This window comes from Polistes dominula, unplaced genomic scaffold, assembly GCF_049000335.1.
Source record: "Polistes dominula isolate Pdom_NZ unplaced genomic scaffold, Pdom_raw_medaka contig_373, whole genome shotgun sequence".
In the NCBI taxonomy this organism is placed as follows: domain Eukaryota; kingdom Metazoa; phylum Arthropoda; class Insecta; order Hymenoptera; family Vespidae; genus Polistes; species Polistes dominula.
In genome coordinates, this window is record NW_028300899.1 from 4,724,776 (window position 1) to 4,750,240 (window position 25,465).

Below are 25,465 nucleotides of genomic sequence, written 5' to 3' on the forward strand. Positions count from 1 at the left end.
CATCGTATCTTTTCTCATCACAGTACATCACTATAGTAGTTTTCAAATCTTTTTTATTAAATTCGAATCCTTAATTTAAGTTATCCAACAACGTATTACAATTATTAATAGATGAATTAAAAAATAACAAGGTTATTCTTCTTTATCTTTCGATGATAAAAATCCTTCTTCTTCGATCACAAATATCCCCTTCTTAGTCTTCAGAAAAAAAAAAAATAGAAAAAAAACAACTCTAACAACGAGACAGAGAACGTGTGGAAAAGAATACAAAAAAATAGTTCACGAGACAAGATCGATCCCAGCTCGTCTGTCCGATTAATATTCCTCTGTTTTTCTTTCCCCTAATTAACTTCAACGATATTCAAATCTTCATACTCTCTCTCTCTCTCTCTATCTCTCTCTCATACTTTCTCGTATTAAATCAAACTCCCGAATAGGAAGATAAAATAAGCAGCAAAAAAAATAATACATATATATATTTATATATAATAATCTATATAAATATAAAATAATAATAAAATTAATAATAAAAAATAAAAAAATAATATAGATGAGAGAAAAAAACAAGGAAAAAAAATAATAATAATAATTCGTGTAATAACGTGTAAGAGGGTTCCACGCGTGTTGCTCCAGCTGAGAGAAAGAGATCCTCAGCTGTTCGTGGGATAGCTATCGACGTCGTCCGTGTTGAGGACGATATCGGCGCGGCCGTAACCGTATTGCTCGCCGGCGACCGTACGACTGTAAGCGTGGTGGAGGCGGAGGAAGGAGGAGAGGCGTGGAGAAGAGAAAAGGAGGGTCGGAGGGGATGTTCGGGATGGAAGGAGTTACAGGGAAAGAAGGAGAGGGAAGGAGATGGAGGAGTAGGGAGGGAGGAGGTCGAGAGGAAGGTAGGTTGGTAGGTAGGTAAGCTGGTAGAAGGGAGGATGGGGGAGGGAGTACAGCAAGAGGAGAAACGGAGAACACCGGCGAAGTAGTAGCAGAAGCAGGACGCAGTGTAAAGATAGTTAATAATACCAGAATACTACTACTACTACAACTACTTTGTTCTTTTCATTGGTGAAAAAAAAACGAAAGAAATGAGAAATTAATCTTTCCGATCGAATGGAAAAAGAAAAAGAAAAATTTCATTCGATGTGGAGAATATTCTTCTCTAGGATAGGTTGCAATTTTTGTCGTACGCCCACACGAGTTGATAGAAAGAAAGAACGAATGGTAGGGAATAGAAAGAGATAACAGAGGAAAAGAAAGAGAAGGAGGAGGATTAAGAGGAAGAGGACAGCGACATCAACGGCAGCAGCAGCAACAGCAGCACCAACAGCAGCAGCACGACAACGACGACGACGACGACGACGACTTAAAACGAAACGAAACGAAACGAAGCAAGGCAAGGCAAAGCAAGACACTGCTGGTTGTGCTGCTGCTGTTGCCGCCACAAAGTCCTATAGTGGCCAAGCCAAGTGCTATGGCGTACATCATGGTGGACTTGGACGATATACCTCTCTGCAACAGGCAAACCGAAAGGGGCTATAGTATATACTCGGTGGACTTCAAGAGATAGAAAGAAAGAAAGATATAGGAGAATGAAGAGAACGAGAGAAAGAAAGAAAGAAAGAATGAGATATACGCTAAAAGTGAGGTGGGAGGGGGAGTAAAAGACAGAGAAAGAGAGAAGGAAAGAAAGAAAGAGAGAGAAAGAGAGACGAGAACAAGTCACGGAGGATATATACTAGGTAGGTAGGTATGTATTTCGCCTGAGGCAACTCCAGGTATAGCGGTACTTGCTTATCCCTCCCCGCAAACCCCCTTCTCAACTTCCTCCACTACACGGCGCAACACAACCACCTCCACTCAACACGCTGCCTGCCTCCTGCTGCTGCTCTGTTGCTGCTGCTCTTCCCTCCCCGAGACTTCCTCCTCGTGGACTCTAACTCCTACTCCTCTAACTTATCTCGTACTACACACCACCTCGAGACGTTCGTTCTCTACGTATGTATTATATTTTTTAGGTATGTATTGAAATAAGTTAGGATTATAACTCGCTCTAGCCGGATTCTATACATTTATATATAAATATGTGTGTGTTGTATCTTATTTCGAAGATGATTACAAAGATGATGATGATGATGATGATGATGATGATGATGATGATAATGATGATGATGACGAAAAATCAGATAGAGTAAAGCTTTGGTTTATCAATGAACATACTACGCGTATTATATTAAATATTTATATATAATATTTTCTTTTCTTCTTTTACATAATTTAGAAAAATATAATATAATAAAACGTATATTAACAATTTAAAAAAATATTATGTGCATGTAAATGAGAAAATCTTTCAAAAAATAACCTGATGATGATTTTTATTTTATACATATTTTTTTTCTTTTCTTTTTTAATTTTGTCACAGTATTTTTTATGTGAGTAACAACTATTATAATATCTCTTATCAAAGTATATGTATATATTTATTTATACTTACATATATTTCCTTCTCATAGAGAAACATAGAACGTTGTGTTGTTTGTGTGCGTTATTACTTACTTGCTTACTTATTTCTGAGAGACTACGGTTGCACGGGACGCAGGATCTCTCAAGGACGTATAGACCATAAGCATTTCGGGCCTAGCTCGACCTACTGCTGGCAAGGAACGTGCGCCGACAGCGCACTCGTGCGAGCATAGCAGTTCCTCGGAGACTTGCACGAGTGTATAGGCAGGGTTCTTGCCCTCTCTCTTTCCTTCTTCTTTCATTCTTTCTTTTTCTTTCATTTCTTTTCTTATTATTCTTTTTCTTCTTCTCTTTGTCTTTTATTCTCTTTCTATTCTCCGCACGACGCGGGGAGTAGCAACCTCCGAAAAAGAGAATTCTTCAACTTGAGAAAGAGAGAGAGAGAAAGAGAGATATATATAAGATACTTAACACGTTTCAAATTTTTATTTAAAACGGTACAAGAATGATGTCAATCTTTTTATATTGTTATTCGAATTTTTTAGAATATAATTATTATATTAAATTTGTAAGAATTATTGACGAATGATTTTAATTATAGATAATAGGAAATTTTGTTTTTTTTTCTTTTTTTGGGGAGGGGGAGGGGGAGCAATTTCTTCTTTGTCTTTTCATATTTGTCGAAGCGTTACTTGACTTTCTTTTTTATTTTTACGATCCATCAAAGATACTAACTCCACCCTGAATCCCGGTTGATGTACGATAAGTTGGAGAAAGCAACGATTATGGGGAAAACCCTCCCTTCCTTCCTTCCCTCCAGCTCCACAAGAGTTTGTTTATTTTATTTTTACCCTCCAACGAAATGTAATAAATATTTTCATTTTTTTCTTTTTTTTTTTTTTACTTATTTATGTATTTTTGCACGAGCCTGTGTTTCTGAACTCAGGTAGATATTCTCGAATTTCATTGGTATTTTGGAGAAATATTTCGACGATCTCTCTGAATTTTTCTGGTGATTTTTGTTTCTTTTTTTTTACGATACGATTAGATAGAGAAAGAACCAGAGGGGAACAGAAGTTATATTCGAAAATAGCAAAATATTTGTGGGCGATTTTTCATGATGATTTAAATACCGTCCAACCGGCGCCCGTTTTCTTTTCGACGAAGATTATAAAATTTAATATTGGATGGATAATGATGCCTTGGTATAGGTTCATATATATATTTATATAAGGTGTTATAAAAAAAATATTAAACGAGAAAGCTCTTTTCGATGAATTACGTTTCGTACACATACCAAATATAGTCAAGAAAATAAATAAATAAATAAAAAACATTTAATACAAATCGCTGGAGGGTAAAAAACCAACTGTCGATATATTTGATGCATAATAGACAATTGAGATTTATTAGCAGTAAGAAGAATCGGACATGTGAAATGCCAAAAGGGAAAAGATCGTGATTGATTTAACAGTGATGAGGATGCATTAATACGTTAATACGAAAGGTAATTAAGCCTATTGTGTCGACGTTCAAACTCGTGTTTATACTCACGAATTACACGCGAGTTTAAAAGGCGCTAATATTATTTAATTAACTTGAAACTGAAGTATTAACTAAACGAACGAATGAACGACCGATCGATCGATCGATCGATCGATTAATCGATCTGTACGATTTCTTTCCTTCTTTTCTCGAACTCAAAATCGTGAGATCATCGATCGCGATCTCGTACGAGTTAGAAAGTGTAACGTCAAGCGTTCGAACGATTATTAAATTTTCTACATCGAATAATGTAGGTACATGGATATATATATATTATATTTAATATATATAGAAAGTATTTTATTTATAAATTTCCATAGCATTTGAAATGTTTATACAAGAAAAAATCTGATAATATTAATTTAATAATATAAATATTATATTGTTTGTATAAATAAATATTTTATATTATTATATTATTTAGAAATATTAGATTTTTGTGTGTATATATGTATGTACTATATATTAAAATAAATATTATAATATATTTAACATTTCATCTTTAATATAAAATTAGGTCACACACAAAATCAAAGTTCTTTCGAGTTAACCTACTTCCAAAAAAAAATTAAGTATTTATATCACTAAATTTGTTATTTAATCATCTACAACATAACTTTAATAAAAAAAAACGTCATACCGTCGATACACGTAAAAAAGAACAAATAATTTCACATGTTATAATAAATTGAAACATCCTATATACAGTACACGAACGATATTTAAACGAATCCAAAAGATTTATATCTGCAACAAATTTTGTTTATGTCTTCTTTCGAGAGTAAGAAAAAGAAAAAAGAAATGAAATATATAAAAATTTAAAACCATCATTGAAAAGGCACCATAGGTACCAAGAAGAACACCATCGATTGATCTATCGATTCGAAACGCCATTCATCAGTCGTCCACGACAAATTCATGAAATCGGCCCACATTTGCAAAGTCAACTTTGTGAAAAGAAAACGTTCTTGTACTTTACGTAGATAAAATACGTATTATCTGACTCATTTTCTTTCCTTCTCTCTCTCTCTCTCTTTCTCTCTCTCTCGACAGGTTAAGGTGTGAGCTTAGAGTCGTATGACGTACGACAGTAATTACAGGCTTTAGAATAATGGTAGAGGAATTAGGACATCGACAAAAGATCTAAGCGAATCGAAAGATGAAAGAACGTGTAAGATGATCGATCTTTTGCCGCTAATGTTGGCTAACTATGTACTTCATTCAGAAAAATTCTAAATAGTTGTTAGAAAAGAAAATATAGAAAAAAGTAACAAAAAAAAAATCAATAAATAAATAAATTGATAAAAAATGATTAAAATAAATGAAATATATTATAAATGGAACGAGATGAAACGAAAATTCGTATGAGATAAAAATAGATGATTCCAAAAAAAAAATAAAAAAAAATTGAAATGAGAGTTAGAATAAGATAGAATGATTATAGTTTAATACTAGATGAAACGAGGGTTAGAGTGAGATAGAAAGAAGATGAAAAAAAAGACATTAGAAGAGAATGAGATAAAAGAAGTTGCATTTATCAGAAAGAAAGGAAGAAAGAAAGAAAGAAAGAACAAGAGAGAGAGAGAAAGAAAGAGAGAAAGATAGATAGTATGAAACATGAAGAAGACCTTGCAAAAAGGAGCTAAGCGACGTTCTGATCGATGATGTCAGAGGATTGTGGACCGGGAAGGATGCGCGTTATCGACGTCTGCACGTGCGCCCGCAACGGCGGCAGGTATTCCGCAATTAAGTATCTCTCTCTCTCTCTCTTTCTTTCTTTCTCCCTCTTTCACTCTTTCTCTCTCATATCTATATATATAGTATAATATATATATATATATACATATACTATGGTACTTACTTACATGCACGACGTTCTCAAGATAGCACGTGCATCGTAATACACAACTTGCTTTAAAACATATTTCTAACACCACTGACTGCGAAACATCTTAAAATAACTATTTAAAATGTGAACAAAAAAAAACAAAAGGATGATTACAATGAAAAAATAAATAAAATAACTGAAAATATTTATTAACGTTTATTAACCCTTTGAGTACACATTTATTTGAATCATTAAATATTATAATAATTAATTATAATATTGTAAAAAATACGCATTACTTTGAAACAAATCAGAACGAACTAATTAAATCTCGTTTTAGTTTCAATGACGTATCAAAACATTATGTGCATCTTTGCCCAAATAAATGCATGACGTATTAATACGTCGAATGTAGCCACAAGGTTAATTAATATTAAGTATCATTTGTATATAAAGTAATTTTATTGACTTAAAATAAAACAAAACTGCACTACGATGAGATAACGCAGTAAACTCACGAACATTTGTTTCACCCTAATGAAAGAGGGTAAGATAAAAAATAATGAAAATAAGAAGAAGGAGTAAGAAAAAAGTAAAAGAATGAAGAATGAAGTGTAGAAAAAAACAGGGGGTGAGGGGTAGAAAAAAGAAAAATAAACCTACCTATGGTTTGAATCTTGATCACGATGAAACAAGATTATTATTGCGTCTCGTTCCTCCTTTGGCGGAACGGTGGTTTCTACACGTGGTCGAGATAAATGATAACCGCTTTAAATACCAGTTTAGCGCGTGTCCCGATCAGTGTTCTTCTCTTTCTAGCACATTCCTTGTCTCTTTTACGCCTTCCGAAGATTCTTACGTGTCGTTATATTACTTCGTTACTCTTTAGAAAGAAAAGAGAGAGAGATAATGTAAGGAAGGAGAAGAAGAAGAAGAAGAAGAAGAAGAAGAGGCAGGTGCAATCGATTAATAATAATCGATCGAGTCTACACGGATCGGTGGTTTAAAGATATTCAAGATTTTGAAAAACTCCCGCGCAAAAGATAAATCTATATATATAAATAGTGAGAATGATAAGAGAGAGAGAGAGAGAGAGAGAGAGAGAGAGAGAGAGAAAGAGAAATATAAAAAGAAAAGAGAAAGATGGGTTCGCAATTTCTTGAAATGACTTGCATCTCCGTTTTTCATGCTCCTCTTCATCATCATCCTCATCCTCATCCTCGAGTTCTCAGCTTCATCTTACTCTTCTCAGTCAGTGCTCATCTTTGAATCCCTCTCTTCTGCTCTGCTTTTGAACGAACGAGGGGCGTGTAGATCGTCTTCAGAACAGGATGTAGATATTCTTAATCGCGTTAACGGTTCGTTCGGGATCCCTTTATGGTCATTAGTCCGGTTTTATACTTACTAATATTATCTTCCACGATGACTCTTTATGCACATTTTCCGTTCATCTTTAAATAAGAAATAGGAAATAGTAATTGAAATTTACTTAATTATGTAAAATTTTAATTATTATTATATATTTTATTTAATATTATATGATTTTATATTTATATCAATTATGAATTATATAATGCTTTTTGTTACGATATGATTTATCATATGATTTTATTTATATCAATTATGAATTAACACTTTTGTTACGATATGATTGGTTATCATATGATTTTATTTATATAAATTATGAGTTAATGCTTTTGATACAAATTAGAATTGTTTTCTTTTTTTTTGATTGAAGGAAAGGGTAGAGGGTATTTTGGATATGTCTTATCTCTAAAATTTGGTATAATAGTTTGATAAAATTTGTTATTAAAGAAATTATGATATAATTGTATTCTTGAAAACCTTTATTTCCGATCAAAACGACATTTATGAAGAAGAAACGAAAATTATGAATATGGAGGATTCATTTAATTCCATTTAAATATCTTCACCTTTTGGATTATATATTTACCGGACACGTTCGAAATATATATATATTTTCTCTTTCTCTTGCATACTTTCTTAAGATCTTTATCGCATAAGGCACGTTAACGATCGAACATACCTATATGAGATATAAGTATTTAAAAGAGAGATATATTCTCACGAATTTTTTACTCCAGTTTTTCTCACGGACTCCGGATGATCGATATCTCCGTAAAAATAAAGAAAATAATAAAAATAAAATAATTTGAAATTAATAACAAGAATAAATCATACGTATAGTATTTAACTACTACTACTACTACTACTATTACTACTACTAGTAGTAGTAGATAAAAATAAAAAAATTGAAAAGAAAAAGAACACTTAAGTTTTGACGTATGGAAGATGGTAAAAAAAAATATCGATTATATTCGAATTTGAAATAATAGCTTTTAATGATTGAGAAGAATGAACACGATTTCTTTATTTAAATAAGAAAAGCAGATTAAAATTAATTGACGCGCATATGTAATAAGAATACATTTGAAAACCGTTAAGAGTAGCAAGAAATGTGGAGCAAGAGAGTTTTACTCCCCGTGCGCTTTAATTACGCACGATTGGGAGAGCTTCATTACCGATTTATATTTTTTTTCTCAATCAAATGAAGAAGAAGAAGAAGGTAAAACAATGTTTGTACAATTTTCTTTTCGAAATCGCATAAATACAAATACCTTGTAAATATATGTATGTGTTGATGTATATACCTTTTTGTATTACACACGCATCTATTATATTTGTATATATGCATTATTAGTGTATAATTTAATTAAATAAATTGTTGTTAATGAAAATATCGAAGACAATAAACTCGATTATTCGCAAAACGAAAGTAGGTAATAAAATAATTATTAAACAAGATTAATTATCATTCATCTCGTTAACACGAAAGGTCGTTACTATACTTCGGCCATAGGATTTTAGATAAATTAACTAGCTAGACATTAATTAGAGCTTATAATCATAACGTGAAGTTGTCAAGTGGGACGAGAAACGGGAGGTAATTACTATGTCAAGAAGCCTCATTGAGAATACAATGAAGTCGACAAAAAACCATCTTGAATTAAAAGTGCAAATAATGTGATGAAAAGTTTCTCCATGTGTCGATTATAATAATATCGTTAACGATTTAAATGTATCAACTATAACAACAACAACGATATTATTTACATAATATATAAAAACAAATCAGCGTGTATCTCATTGTTCATTAAAAGTTAACAAATAAAATTAAAAAATCGATAAAACGAGACATTTAAGCAACCAAACAAACGACTTCACTCATTCTTATTTTTATTACGAAGAAAAACAAAAGAAACAAAAAGTTAAAATAAAGTATTTCCGGGGTATACGTAAAAAAAAAAAGAAAAAAAAAATAGAAAAAAAGCTTCCTGAAAATCCTGACGGGAGCTACCGAAGTGTGACCACGTCGAAGCAGGTGCAACAGGTGAGTCCAGGAGCCTTGGTAGACAGCAATACTGTCTGTCCTACCCGCCAACTCTCGACCAACCAATCATCGAGCGAGACCTACATACGCGTTACCCCCACCAGTTTTAACTCTTAGGAACATCCGACTTTAGATACATTTGACTCGACTAAAGTTCCAATACCGTTAAGAAATTCTTTAATTTCTTCATTTCAAACAAAACTTCGGTTAAACAAATTTTCATCTATAGATAATCCCTACTACTTATATATATATTACTCTTTCTCTCACCTTTTTTTGCCATCTTCATCTTTTTCTATCTTTCACGTTGCTGTTCTAAGCCGCAGCATCCTATTCTCCTCATCTCCTCCTCCTTCTCCTCCTTTCATCCCTCCACGTAACGCTCCGTTTTTTCTCTCCCCTTCTTTGTGTCAGCCGACGCTATTTCTCCATGCTTGGGTGATTACCTGCAACAGGAGCGTCGGTTTATTGCGGATGAAAACTCGCTTAGGTATATCGTGTACGTGTATTATTATTACATGTTAATATACATAGTTATGTGTCTGTACGTAAGTACCTATGTACGTTAAAAAAGAAAAGAGAAAGAAAAAGATTACTCTAACGCAAGAAGAAGGAGGAGAAGGAGGAGGAGGTGGAGGAGGCATTTAAATCGATTCTCTTTACGAGTTTAAAGATTTTTCTTCAATAATTATACTTATGAGACAAGGTCGTAAATTTATTACCTTTATACTATCGTTCCTATTTATTTATTTATTTATTTTACATTCATTTTTCTTCCCCTCCTCACCCCTTCTTATTCTTTTTTTAATTTAAAATCATAAATCAATAACGATCGTTTAATGTACTATCAGATGTTTAATGAATTACCTGTAATGTTGTCGTTATATAATTAATGAACGTGTAAAGATAAGGTATACATGAGATTTGTGTTTAAATAAACAAAACAAAAATGTGAGAAATGTTTATTGGAATTATTGTTTGTTTGTTTCAAATTGTTAGTGAAAATGATTTGGAAAAGATAAATAGTTTTAGTAGAAGAGTGAATGAAAAAAAAAAGAAAAGGGAACAAAAAGGGGTTAGTGTTCGTTCTTCGATGGAAGAGCATCCAATTAAAAGGAAAGAACTTTAATTGCGTCGCTTAATTGGCCGGATAAACCTCTAACGCGAAATTATTCGATCTTAGGTCGAATACACGAGTCGGGCGTTTTGCGTGGGTGGAAAATTGCGAGGGCGTGTGCGTGACTAGAAATCTCGTTGATTCGAAACGTGTTCTCTTCTTTGAGTTTATGTATTTATATTTATATACATATATATGTATATGTATTTATTTGTGTGTATGTGTATTTGCAGCTGTCAATGGGTAAACTCAACCTGTTGGGTAGATTTTGCACTAACCAAGAGTACGGAAGATCAACGGTGGCCCCCGTTGTAATCGATTTCTTTTCGATATAGGCGTGTATACTGGCCAGAAAATACACAAGAAATTCTCAACTGGACGTGAACAAGGTCTACGTTACTAATAGTTGCCGTTATACTGTCAGGAAATACTTATCTTATTGCTTGAATAGTCTTTCTCTGGTTATTTTCTATCTTTCTCTCTTGCTAACTTGAAATTAGGAATAAAAATATTTAGAATATCTATTCAATCGTATATACGTTTTCGTATAACATTAGAAACTTTCGAATGATTTCTTTCGATGTTTAGAAAATTCTCCATCTGGTAGGGTGAGGCAGGAGGAAGGGGTGATATCCTATAACATTGTGTGTTTTAGAAATTTATATAAACGAATTATTGTTCGAGTTGTTTGTTGAGAATGGATATACAATAAATTCAATTGTATTAATACAAGCTTCGAATGATTTCTATTAACAAAAAGAATTTAAATATTCATAAAGTAACATTGTTCTTAAAATTTAAATAGACAAAATAAATGATCAATTAAATTATTCGACAAAATTATTTTCAAATAATTAAATCGTATATTTGAAAAATTTCAAATAATTTCTATAACTCAATGATTAGAAAAAATACAAAACTTTCTAAGATTAAATTTTTTATTTAAAGTTTGACAAATAAAATAAATTAAATGACAAACTCATATAATATTTATATTTCAATGGTGAACAAAATATAATACTATATAATAGACAAACGATAAAAAAAATGAATATTGAAAGAACTTATGTTAAATGTATGGCAAAAAAATTCAACGACAAAATAGTGAAAATGAAAGGAGGAAGATGAAAGAAAACCATAAATCAATCTTATCAAATCCTTTACTAAATAAATAATATTCCTAATAAAAGTTTGTTCTCATAATCATCATAAGAGAAGTATTAATTCTGTATAATCTTTTATAGAAGCATATCTATGATTTTTTTGTTCTTTTTTTCCTTTTACGATTTGTACAACAACAAGATGAATAAGAAGATGAAGAAGAGGAAGAAAAAGAAGATGAGGACACGTTAGATCGTCTGTCGTGATAATTCCATTCTAAGCAAAAGAGTATTACAGATCCATGAAACTCTGGAAGGTCCATAAATCGAAGTAACGCATACACAGATACATATACACACGTATACACACATTGCGAAAGTTTTCCCATAATGAATGTTCGGTACCCAACAACGACCTACTACATAATTGATAGGGAACCGAACACGCTAGTTGCTCTTCTTAAGAGAAACGAATTAAAGGCGCGTCACGAGCAACGTCGTTTAAAATGCCGGTCGGTTTCGTGGCTCACGGTTTGTAACAATTTGCCTATTTATCTTGAGAAAATCACGATCACGGTGCTTCCTTCAATTCCCTACTTTTTTTTTCCCATTTGTTTTTTCTTTCCTATTTTCCAATCTTCTTTTTGGGACTCAACAAATATGAAAAGTTTCAATGGTGTTTTAAATGTTAATTAATTATATTTCAATTTTTGTTTTTTTAAAAAGATAAAAAAAAAACAGAAAAACTTTTCCACAATAATTATAATTGTAAATTAAATCGAATAAAAAAGTCAAATGCATATGGAATGCACAATTTTTGCAAGTTTCTTTTTTTTGTTTCTTTTTTTTGTCTGAATTTAAAACCGGTCGTGGTAAGTTTTATAAATGTTAATTTATATCTCAATCTGTCTTGTTCAACAACTATGATTCTTTTTTTTAGTTTTGTCTTTTTTTATAATATCCATATGATAAATATCTATAGCTCTGAACACCTGGCCTTGAAATAAACGAATTAATCAGAATATTTCAATTTTTCACATACATATATATGTATATCATTAATCATGGTTGAGAATAATAACTAACGAGTATGACCAAAAAAAAGAAATGTGTGTAAAAATTGTTAGAATGAAAATTATGCATCAAAGATGATTCAGCAAATAACATTGTGCGCTCTACAAAGTTTTCTCTCTTACGGTTGCGCTCTACAAAATTGTTCATTTAAGCCACTTGAAGTTTGATCCGTAACGATGTGCTATAGGGATGCAACAATATAATTATTAATCAAATAGAATATTTTTTTGTTAAAATTAAAAAGTCACGTGTAATATATCATATATATATATATATATATATATATATATATATATATATATATATATTTTTTTTTATTGATTACAAACAAGAAAAATAATCTCTTTTTAAACTGTTAGGTTATCAAATAAAATAAATTTAATATATTTACGATTTAATATGATAGAAGATATGTTTTTATACCGATGTTCGTGTTCTAAGTCGTTTATTTTGAAGCGTTTAAAAACGATACATAAATGCATACATAGTAAGAGATCTTGTTTTAATAAAAAGAAATCTTATTACTTACGTATACGTATGCACAAGATATAATAAAGTGTAAGTCACGATTGCAAACCTTAGACTAGTGAAATATTTTCTTCTATAAGTATTTTCTACCATGCTCCTTGTATTAGAATAGAGAAAAAGTAGAAAATAGAAAGAAAAAAAAAGGATTATGGTCGAACACGTTACGAGATAGTAGTAGTAGTAGATATCTGTGTTTATTTATCTTTTTCCTTTCTTTCTCTCTTACTCTTACTCTTTCTTTTTCTATGTTTGTTTCTACCAAGTGGAATTCATAGGAACGCAAACAGGTGTTTCGTCGTGGCATATCTTACCTTTGACTATCGAAAGTTAACGCGTGTGTACGATTAATTTGCGACTCGTATCCCTCGTAGTCATCTAATCGATACGAGTTTTAGGTATATTTAAAGTGTTGAAAAGTATATTTCACAAATGAATTACTCATTTCATGCTTACAAATTCGTTAACATGTTATTTCGTAATATGAAAGTAATTAATAATTAAAACTGTTCAATTTTATATTGTTAACTAGTAAAATTTATGTTTAATTATACCGAAATATTTCTATCATATGTTTTATTCTTTTAATATAACACTAGATTAAAAATTATCTACAATAATAATTACAATAATTATTGTTATCAGATATGCTTTAACTTTCTTTTAATTAAATCCACACTTTTATATTTTATATATATATATTATTTTATTTATATATAAATTGATATATTTTTTTATTATTTTATTATATTGTATTTAATATTAATTTTAGAAATTAGAAATTAGAGAGGGAATCTTAGAAGTGAAGAAAATTTGTTAACAAATTATTTTTGACAATGATAATAATTATTATTATCTGTACTGTAATTAATTAAATTTATATTACAATTTTTTTTGTTTAGATTAAATAGATGAATTTTGTATTATTTTTATTTTTCATTTGACATTCTGTTTGTTGTTTGAAATTAAAAATAAAGAAAATTTCTTAATAAATTATCTTTGACAATGATAATAATTATTATTATCTGTACTGTAATCAACTAAATTTATATTATAATTTTTCTTTTTTTTTCTTATCTTTAGTTTTCATTTAACGTGTGTTTTGAAGTTTGAAATTAAACACAAAAATCCACGAAACAGATAGATTTATACTTTCAATCACGGATACCACCAACGTAACAAGGTATTGCGTTAATACACCATTGTTCCGTCAAATGATAGACGCATACGAATATGTTTCGTATTGGTAAATGCAGAAATCTTACGTTTACAAAGTAACGTATGTATATACATTCTTTATCGATGTGTCAAACTTTTTGAACTTTTCTATCAGTTTCTAATATCTATCCGTGACCTGATTTGTAATCATCTAACATATTTCATCTATTTCTTACATTATCCATATACTATATAATTATTAATGTAATTATTAAAAAAAACACATACAAGACAAAAATAGAGAAATAATTAGATAAGAAAATGCAATGATAACCGAGCAAATGGAATGCAACACGGAAATCTCACGTACGTTTGCAACTGTCTTTCATACTGCATTAATAAATATCTATATATATCGTATAAATCACTATAAAATAAATATTGAGATACACGATGATGATGATGATGATGATATATTAAACCATTGAAATATCCTACTTCTTATGAATTACATTAACCTACACTTTAAATACATACATACATATTAGAATGATAAGTATAACAAGTGTATTGAAATCTTGAAATAAGAAACATATCAATTGGATTATGTTAGAAAGGGCTCCGACGTTTAAAGACACATCGAGAATGTTAGCTTTGAGGATTCAGAAGTTGGTGTTAAAATATAACACGATAGTATCTAACATAAGCTAATAGCATTTATCTCATCGAATACATATAGATACAATCATTGATCGTTATCTATAGTATCCAATCGACGGCTCCTATCATTGAGAGAATTAAATCGATTTATCTAAAAACCATCCTCGAAGGTTACTATTATGAGCTGTTAAACTCGTGAGATGAAATTATATAGAGAGATAGGAAAGAAGGAAAAAAAAATTAAAAATTACGATGGATAATGTACAATATTTTATACGATGTATATAATCGATTTGTCTAACAATTTGTAGAAACATTATTTTTCTTTTTTTTTTTTTTTTTTAATCGGATAAAAGTAAATGACACATTGATTGCGTTTAAAAAAAAAATACAAAACAAGTTGTATAATTAATTAATTATAATTAATTTCAAATCATTCAAATAATATGATACTTGTAATTTGTACAATATACGAAATTATGATATTCTAAAAATAAAAAAAATAATACAAAAGCAATATAATAAATTATAATAAATAGAAAAACAAAATATAATTCCCATCGCAATAAATCGATAATTTATTTTTACCTAATAAAAAAGAAACAAAAAAAATCAATGAATTAAACGTATGTAAGTAGTTGGAGAATAGTAGTATTACGTAATCAACGTGGAAACTGTAGAATCGAGTATTTAATTGGCAATTAACGTTTCGACCTTTGTCTACGGCGTGAGTAAAGAGACGTCAAAATTTTCTAGAGTAAAATACTTAAAACCGATATAATCGAGAAGATCGTGGTTAACAGTGGTCATGAATATTCATTGGGTGTGTTAAATTGAATCTGTTAGTAAAGGGAAAATATTATAAGGACTATTTTAAGAAGACGAGCACGCTATAATAAGAAAGAAGAATAAAAATAAAAATAAAAATAAAAATAAAATTAAATAAATAAATAAAGAATGAAAGAGAAAGAGAAGCCCATTCTATACGCTCGGGTAAATATATTCATCCGTAGAAGGTGCCTCTGAACAGATAGCGATATCTTTGAATGCAATGCCGTGCAAGATACGTCCAGGTTAATATATTTATCCTGCCTTACACTTAATGTGGATCGCCGTCATGCGGTCATGCTCGGCTCGAGGTAACAAATATGCTTGCGAGAAGAATTTTGAAAAAATAATAATAAATAAAACAACAAAAAATATTGAATTATTCTATCAACTTGTATATAGAACACAATGATTTTAAAAGTTTGTTTTCGTAAAAGAATTCATAATAATATATAGAATATATATAAGTATATACTATTATATCTAATAATATTTAGAAAAAACATATAATATCTCGAGATAAACGAAATTTTATTAGTCAAACATTTGAATCTGTAAATATAGGTTTGAATTAATTTTTTAAAAACATTCTTTTTCAATAACATGAGTTGCATATTTTTTTTTATTTTGATTATATTTTATTATACGATTTTACTTATAAGATAAAATATAGTATTGATCGTAACAAACAATATGATCAATTTTTCTTTGAAAATCTTACGTAAACCATCGTCGCGGAAGTTAATTAAACCAGCGAATTCACAACCAATTAGCTCCGCATAGTATACTCGTTAGGATTCGATATGATAATGCACTTGCATAAATTATCTGAAAAACGTAGCAATTCCCTAAAGATCGACTAGCAAGATGAACTCGCATTTAAACGATTGGAAATCTTACGTGCGGCACACACGTGGTGGAAACATACAAATACATACACATTATAACATATACGTATTCTCAGTGAGTTTGTATTATTTTCAACTTTAAAAGCCTAGTGATCATGATCGTGATTTTCCATATCCGTTTGAGTACGAAGATTAATATGGTTGAATTCTGAGTGACAAGTCGATAACAACTAGCGATACGTTGTTAGATTCTAACTATTTCAATCTTTTTACAAATAAATTACTCAATTATATAACTTCACGATCGTCTGCGCAAATTACTAGAACTCTGTACTTTAATCATAGATTGTAAATCTTTTCAAATAATATATTCTTGAATAATAACAAAAAAAAAAAAAAATTATATCTCGAAAATGTTATTCCAACTTGCGTTAACTTTTAATAAACAACTCGATTTAAATTTTGTATTTTTTGTACAATAAATATTTCTTTATTCTTTTCTAGATTTATGTTAACGAAAAATTGCATATAAATTTTCTTACATTACTTTTAATATATTAGAAAAATTTATTTAACCATAAATCGTGATTCATACACATAAATCGTTCAACAGATTTTAACCATAGATATTTTATTTTCAAATGAAAATCTCGACTATTAGGATAGAGATGAACATGATCGTTTCGCTTTCTTGGCACGATTTATATCATCGTGAGTTAGTCGTTAACTCGAAAAGACAGGGTTACAAAAAAAGAATTAAATAAAAATTAAAATAATAAGTAATCCTGTATAATATTATAAAATCATTTTACTATTTTAAATGTTTCATTCAAAAATATTCACTCTAGAGATTTACGATAATACGTAATTTGATATGTTATTATACTAGTATATTGTTTGATACTAATCGTGGAATTTGGTACGCGTAACACGTTATCAGATCGTAATCGATAAGCTAGTATTTATCTTCAACGCGATCAAATATATAAATTGTAACTGCTGTTTCTCATAAGAGACCACAATTACGTTTGAAAATCGATTAATTAAGCAAGTTACAGGGTATAGGCTTCGTTCTATTGATTTTTCTAAAAGATTTCCTTCTCTCTTTCTCCCCATTCGTGCTTTTAGATTTAAAGATAGAAAGTAAACATTGTTATTGTGCGTCTACGTTAAATACTTTTTAAAATCTAATTTACATTGTTTTAAATATAGTATCAAGTTACAATCATGATACACAACATTTCATCTATTCTTTCTCTTTACATTTTTATTTTCATTTCTTATTATCTATTTCTCTAACACTATTCAAAGATATATGTTAGTTATCCTCTTTATCATAGCTCGTAATTAATCACGAAACATCAACGGGTTAAAGAAACCTAGGATCTAATTTCGATTTAGAGAAAGGTCAAGATTATTATTTCAAATTTCTTTTATCTCTTATTTTATATGGTTGAAAGAAATATGAAGAAAAATAGTTTTTAATAGATACTTTCACATTATACGAGGCAGGTGTTAAAATAATTAAGAAAAATAATTAAACGCTTTTAATTCAGTCAGTCTTTCACAAATAGATCTATCGATCTTTTCTATTCGTTGAATTCATTATTAAAACGTATAACGGTTATAAATACTATTTTACGAATTTAAATGTAAATGTGATTGCATTCAAACAAATAATGAATAAAATAAACGCATTAATAAATGTGGTCAGTTTCATAAACATATATGAACGAATGAATATATTATCGTTCAAGACAGATGTGTGTGTTATGTATAATACTTAAAATACTTGCATACCTATTTGTCGGTATACTCTTGATAGTCTTTCAACAAAAGAACTATGATATTCCGTGCGAATAACATAAACTTTGTGTACATACATAGGATACTTTATGTACACATAATCTATGTACGTTAAATACACCTCGTGTGTGGAAACAAGAGCGGGGATTAATGTACTCTCATTATAAACTTATCTACAACGGTGTAATAAACGGCTCGCGTGATCTTATGGCCTTTCATTATAATTATAGTGATTTTTCAAATGTGCTGGATGATCGTACGTACCTCTACTCCCAGTAATTGCCGAAAGGTTTAAAATTAACTTTAGTAATATTTACCGATCGTTTATATATATATGTATATATCTACTTACTTATTACGCTAAATCTTTATATATATATATGTATGTGTATATATGTGTGTGTATGTATATGTATGTACAGATGATCCATGTCAACTTGATAGACGAGAAACGATTTTCTTTAGGTTTTATTCAACTTTGAAAAAAAAAAAATATTATTTGACCTGGCAGGATCGACTATGTTCCGAGAATTCTGATATCGGAAGAACCTAACGGAATTATGTTCCAAGAGAAAGAGAGAGAGAGAGAGAGAGAGAGAGAGAAAATCATAGTATCATTCCGTTCACGGAGTAATCATCGCCTTGGCCCTTGATCGATACTCCTGGAAATCATTCCGATGGTTCTATCCTCGCAAATAGATTACGTTCTAACGCGTATCCAACATACTATACATCGTTTCGATAAAATCATTTTTATAAATTGTCGTAATTTTTTAAAAAAGAAACATCAATCATGAAACGTTGATTTTCACGATTGTTAATATTACTTGTTGTCTTATTTTATTATTATTATTATTATTATTATTATTATTGTTATTATTATTATTATTATTTTAAATATATTTATTCGTAGTTGATTCTATATTATTTAAATATTTGTATTAATCTTTTATTTTGATTTGTAATAAAATTTATTTTTTTATAAATTAAATAGAAAATATATTAATTATATTAAAAATTTTTTATTTGAATATTTTTATTATTTATAAATTATAATAATATTTATTACAGTAATAATATTAACATAAATTACGGTAATAAATTTTTTTCCAAATTGCTATACATTCTCTATTTACAACAAATTAAATAAAATATGAAATTTTTTAACACCTTTTTTTCTAGTAAATTTATAAAAATCGATGTAATTTAATTTTCCTATCATTATGAAATAATCTTAAAAGATATTGGAAAATAGATAAATACAATATATATATATATATATATATATATATATTGGTAAGATCATTTAAACGAGAAATGCGTAGAAAGGTAGCAGCTTCTGAAAAGAGGACTCTCGAGTGTTTTGAAAATGACGACAGGTCGATTCGATCGATCGAATGCAACAGCGGACTTGTTGCACGTAGTTGGATTGCAAGGTAGAAAGAGAATTAAGAGAGTTAGAGAGAGAAAGAGAAAGAGTTAGACGACGTGGATCTCGCGTGGTTTAAAACCGTACGAGCACGAGCACGAGCACGAGCACAAGCACGAGCACGGAACTTTCTAATGCCTGCATTAATATTTTTGTGCCTTCGAGCTAAAGCAGTTGCGTCAAAAGGTCGGCTCGCACTGTTTCTTCTCGTAGACGGCGTGAAACCACCGGATATATGGACAAATATTTGGATATTATTATAATATCAATTATTATATTTTTTTTATATATATATTAAATATTTAGTCTATTTATTATATATATAATTATTATAATTATATAATATTATATTAAATTTTTATATTAAATGTTAATATGTGTGAAAGAAAATGTATTTAGTTACTTGTTGCATTGCAATTTTTAATTAGCAATGAAAAAAAAAGAAAAAATGTAGAATAAAAATATCTAATTCTGATAGACAAAAAAATTTGGTTTTATTATATTTATAATAAATATTTAAAAAAAATAAAGCAATGTGTATTTTATCGAATTATGTTGCAGTTTCTAATTAATATTAATATTAATATATGATATATGAAATATATCATAAGCGAACCAAAAAAAATTTATTATCCTATTATATATTACAATTTCTAGTTAACACAAATAATGTTAATACAATAATAATAATAATAATAATAATAATAATAATAATAATAATAATAATAATAATAATAATGTTAATATACACATTTAATTTAATACCATAGAAGATGATATTTTGCTGAATAACGTTGTACCGATCGTAGTTACAATGATGCCCCATGACCTCAACATTACATTGTCATTATTCTCAAATCTATTCTCTAATCTTTAATCTATTCCAACGATTTCTATTTTGAATATGAAACAACTCACCAATATATTCTTTTTTTTTATTATTATTATACAAACTTTATATACCATTTATATCACGAAAATAAATTATTTATTAGAAAAAAAATAAACTATATATAAATATCGTGAAAAATTACATATATATACATAGATTCGTTGTAAGTAATAGATAGTTGTAACATTTGAAATACATTTATTCGGTAGTATGTTGTATATCAACCATTTACGAATGAATTATGAGAATAGATATCCGATTTGCCGATTGGATCGTCACGAACGAATGAACGAGCAAAGGAAGTTCCACTTTAACGCAATCTCAGTTTGGAGATCATCTTTTGTAGTTTTCATCTAGTAAGGCAAATAAATAACTACGGAGTTAATATTTCCTATCTCTCTATTTATTTATTTCTCTTTTACTATTCGCAGATAGATATATAAAATCGAAACACACGAACTTTGTACCAGATAACTCTTGATCGGTATTACTACCTTATAAAATATACATTGAAATTCGCGGTTACGATGATTTCAAACCTAGATGAATATACATACACACACATTTATAAATACATACACACTTACTTACATATAAACATGCATACATAAAACATATATATGTATATATTTGTAATATTGTGAGTTCAGATTCATAAGAATCATGAATCGGATGAAAAAAGCCGATTGTTCCGCAAGAAACTCGAGAAAGAGCCTAACCGAGATTCAAGATGAAGCGAATAGATCTCATTCGCATTTGTTCAACCGCGATTATGCCAGGTTGAAGCTAAACCTAAGCCGAATCGAGCTAAGCTCAGCTGAACCGAGTTGAGCGAAATCTCTTTGCGAGTAAAACCATTGAATTAACACACAGAGAAGAAGAAGAAGAAGGTGGGAGAGAAAATTACACGCTTCTTGGTACCCATACTTCATACCAACACTACTACATTGATAGAAGAAGAAGAAGAAGTAGAAGAAAACGAAGAAAAAGAAGAAGAAGAAAACGAAGATGACGACAAAGACGACTAGTTGGACGTTTCGCGAGCCTAGATGAGGAAGGTCGTTGTTAGAAAGAGTTAGAAAAGAAAAAGAGAGAGGGAAAAATAGAGAGAGAGTGGGGGGTGAGGGTGAGGGAGAGGGAGAGTCAAACTCTTCTCAAGAACGATCGTTTCATTTCAGATATATATCTATCGATCTACACATAATTGTCCTTGATAACGGTACACGATGCACCTACATAACGGCACGTTACTATAATATATATATATATATAGATATATTTATACTTACTTTTAGCTTTTTAACATATTATCGCTTTGTTTTGCCCATGACGACTTCCTCTTGATATCTTGTTCCGTTTCAATTAACTATGTTTAGATTCGCTTTTTTCTTCTTTTTTTTTTTACCTTATATCGGTAAACATCGATGATGTAAAATCAACTGCTGCTGCAACATATGTAACTGTTGGCTATTATTTTCTTTATTGTATTGTTTTACAGTTTTCTTATTGTAATTAAAAATAGTTGTAGAAGAATTTTTTCTACATGAGTGATATAAATAAGGTGATTTTAATTATTGTGAGACGGTAATTTGTTACATTTTTTTTTTTTTTACGTAAAATTGTCTCCTGTTCGGTTACGTCATCCTTACGGATGTATATGTTTATACAAAAAAATATTTGAAATATAAAATGTATAATATTATAATAACAACAGTTGAATAATTTCAAAAATTCGAAAAAAATAACAAAATTAAGTTTAACATTTATTTGAATAAAATATAAATAATTTCAATATATCAAATAAATCATCAAATATATTGGTTCAATATTTGTTACTTTATTCACTGTCATAATTAACGTCACCTATAATATATTATATTACGTATTATTTTTTTATATGCTACTGAAATTTGACAAAGATAGTAGTAGAATGAAGAAAAAAAAAACTCAGAATAAAGTAAATCGTATATACCTTTACCAAACGTTTAATTAACACGAGAGTCGATAACGTTTCACCTTTCGGACAAGGCAAACACGTTTCTGAAGCTGGTAAAGTTACCTGCCTCGTTATTAATCCTCGAGAAATGTGACTCTCCTACGCTTTAATTCACGATGTATTTGAACTCATGATCATTAATTATTTAACATCGGTTCCAATTTACATTTCAATATTAGTAGTACCATAGGAAGCCTAAAAGTTTTTTTTCAATTATAATCATCGATGGTGTTGTCTTCCCGCTTCCGTTTCTTATTTTTTTTCCTTTCTTTTTTTGTAGCATGAAATTCGTAGTATTCCTCAAGTATTCTCGAATATCCAGAGGTGTACGGTGGTGATTTGAACGAGCGAACAGGAGACACGCTTCGACGGATCTTACGAACAAGTCTTTTGCTTCAACATTGTGGAATCCGAACAAAGTCGCGATTCTCTTTCAAAACTTTTTTAAAAACTTTTACTTACTTTATTCTTATTATTATTATTTTTTTTCTTCTTTTGCTTTTTTTCAATTTATTTGTGTGACAGTTAAAAGAATCAAGCAATAAAGTTTAAACGGTATAGAAAATATTTTCTTCTATTGTTGAATATTTTTATCATATTTATTTTATTATATGATTTATATTATCAAGTACTTTATTATAATTTATTTATTGTTTTTTCTTTTCTTTTTATTTCGTTCTCAAATGCAGATCTGTAATATGAATATCGTACACTTTATAATATTGTGTATGTTGTGTGAAAGGACATTAATAAATTATTAATGCTACTACTACTACTACTACTATTAAAAAAAAGGTAAATAAAAATTAACATATTATTTTAATTGAAATCATATATATCTATGTGAATATATAAATAATTAGATGCATGGTTAATTACCAAAATAATTTGTTCCAAAAGTAACTTTCTATTTAATATCATCATTAATATCATAATCATTAATATATATCATAATTCATTAATATTATATTTATCTTTCTATATTTTAATATTAAATTGTTTTTTTTATCGTTACATTAATGAAGATATTTTTGATGACAACATTATGTCATGTAAATTTAAATGTAAATGAAAAATAATGAAATATTTCAAATCAATATATCATAAAATAAATATAACATATATGTGATAATATATATGCGTATAAATATAATTCAAATGAAGTAGTATCAGAAATCAAATGAGGAAAGATCACAAATTATCTGACAATATTTCTTATCAGTAATTTTCATTTTCATATCACTTATCTCTCTTTCTTCTTTCTCTTTTAAACTCATGTTAAATTTTACTCTCTCTCTCTCTCTCTCTCTCTCTCACTCTCTCTAGTCATCAAAACGTTTATCTCTTTAGTAAAAGAAAAGATGGTATAAAATGAAGATAAAAAAAGTGAAACAGAAAGAGAAAAAGAGAAAGATAGAGACTTAATTTATTTACTTCTGTTTACATGCAAACGTACAACGCGTATTCGCATGCTAATCGAGCAAGTATCGTTGGTCCGTAACGATTTTATTCTTTGCTGTATTGCCGCAACCATGATGAAGAAGAAGAAGAAGAAGCAAGTAAGTAAGCAAGCAACGGACGTTCGCAGTTCTCTTCTTGGTGAAATGAAGGGAAGAAAAAGACCAAAAAAAAGACCAAAAAAAAAAAGCAAGAAAATAAACATGGGAAAGAAATGAAAGAAAAGATCAAAAGGATTAAACGAAGAAAGACGAATAAAAAGAGAAAGAAAGAAAGAAGGAGATGGATAAAGGATGGAGGGGGGAAGGAACAAGTTACCAAGTTACGTTCTCGTTGGTTATCTCGTTGTGTAGTTTCGATATCGTCGATAAATTTCTCACCTTGAATCACAATCGTACTGCAAGACTGCAACTTGTACGTCGATAACGAAACGAGCCGAAAAGGGCAGGTGGAAGGGAAAGGGGTGGATATGAGAAGAAAGAAGATCACGAGTGTATCATTATAAATGAGAAAAGAGAATCATTTTTTTCTTCCATATTTTTGTTTGTTTTAACACTAGATATACCAGACCAGTCATTTCGACTGATCGACCATTTTAATTCAAAATGTCTACTTCATGTAACATTTGATTTCTGTAAATAATTAAGCGTTTTGTTATTTAAAAATGTCTATAAATCCATTTATCTATTAAAATTATTATTTTTAAATATTTTTTGTTATTTTTTAAGAGTAAATAATAACTGGAAGTCTCAAAAAGCATTTTTATACACCAGTCATTTTGACTGGTGTGGTAGAAATAGGTATACTGAAAATGGTGGTATATCTAGTGTTAAATCTTTGTCTGTAGTGTTTTCTTATTTCTTCTGTCATCGTGATTAAAAATGATCGATCATAGAACGATTAATTAACATTTTAAATATATATGTCACAAATGTAATTAGGTTTAACATATAATTTATTTTTTGTTTTAATTTATTAGTTTGTTTAAAAGAAAAAAAGAAGATATTATTGTTTTTTTTCTATCTCTTATCTCTTTTACCTTTTTTAAAATTTCAATTTTGTTGTTTTATTTAAAACAAAAAGTTATGATAATATCTGTGTGATTTAGGATTGTGTTATCTCTCGTGGTGTTTATTTAAAATAAAATTTTGTGTCTCTTGAAAATTACCGACATATTTTCTAATCATAAAAAAAATATTTATTTGTAATAAATAATAACCACATGCATCATAATTATCATTTCTTAGGCTCCTAAGTATGATATATGAATTAACGTGTAATTCCGACGATTTCATGTTTCCAATTGTAGCTAAATCGATATCTTTGTCGATA

The 25,465-nt window shown here is 29.3% G+C and overlaps 1 long non-coding RNA gene across 2 annotated transcripts in view; it reads right to left on the minus strand.

Annotated features, from left to right (window-relative positions):
• Window positions 1-4,661: 4,661 nt before the first annotated feature.
• Window positions 4,662-25,465, minus strand: part of LOC149033480 (uncharacterized) — a 63,364-nt gene continuing 42,560 nt past the window's right edge. The window contains exons 1-3 of one of the 2 annotated variants that reach the window (XR_016178465.1): window positions 21,969-22,239; window positions 9,513-9,688; window positions 4,662-7,281 (exon numbers count right to left, since the gene is read on the minus strand). This is a non-coding gene — a long non-coding RNA (uncharacterized LOC149033480). Of the gene's footprint in view, window positions 7,282-9,512; window positions 9,689-21,968; window positions 22,240-25,465 lie in introns of those variants that run through there. The other variant, XR_016178466.1, reaches the window with a different exon arrangement.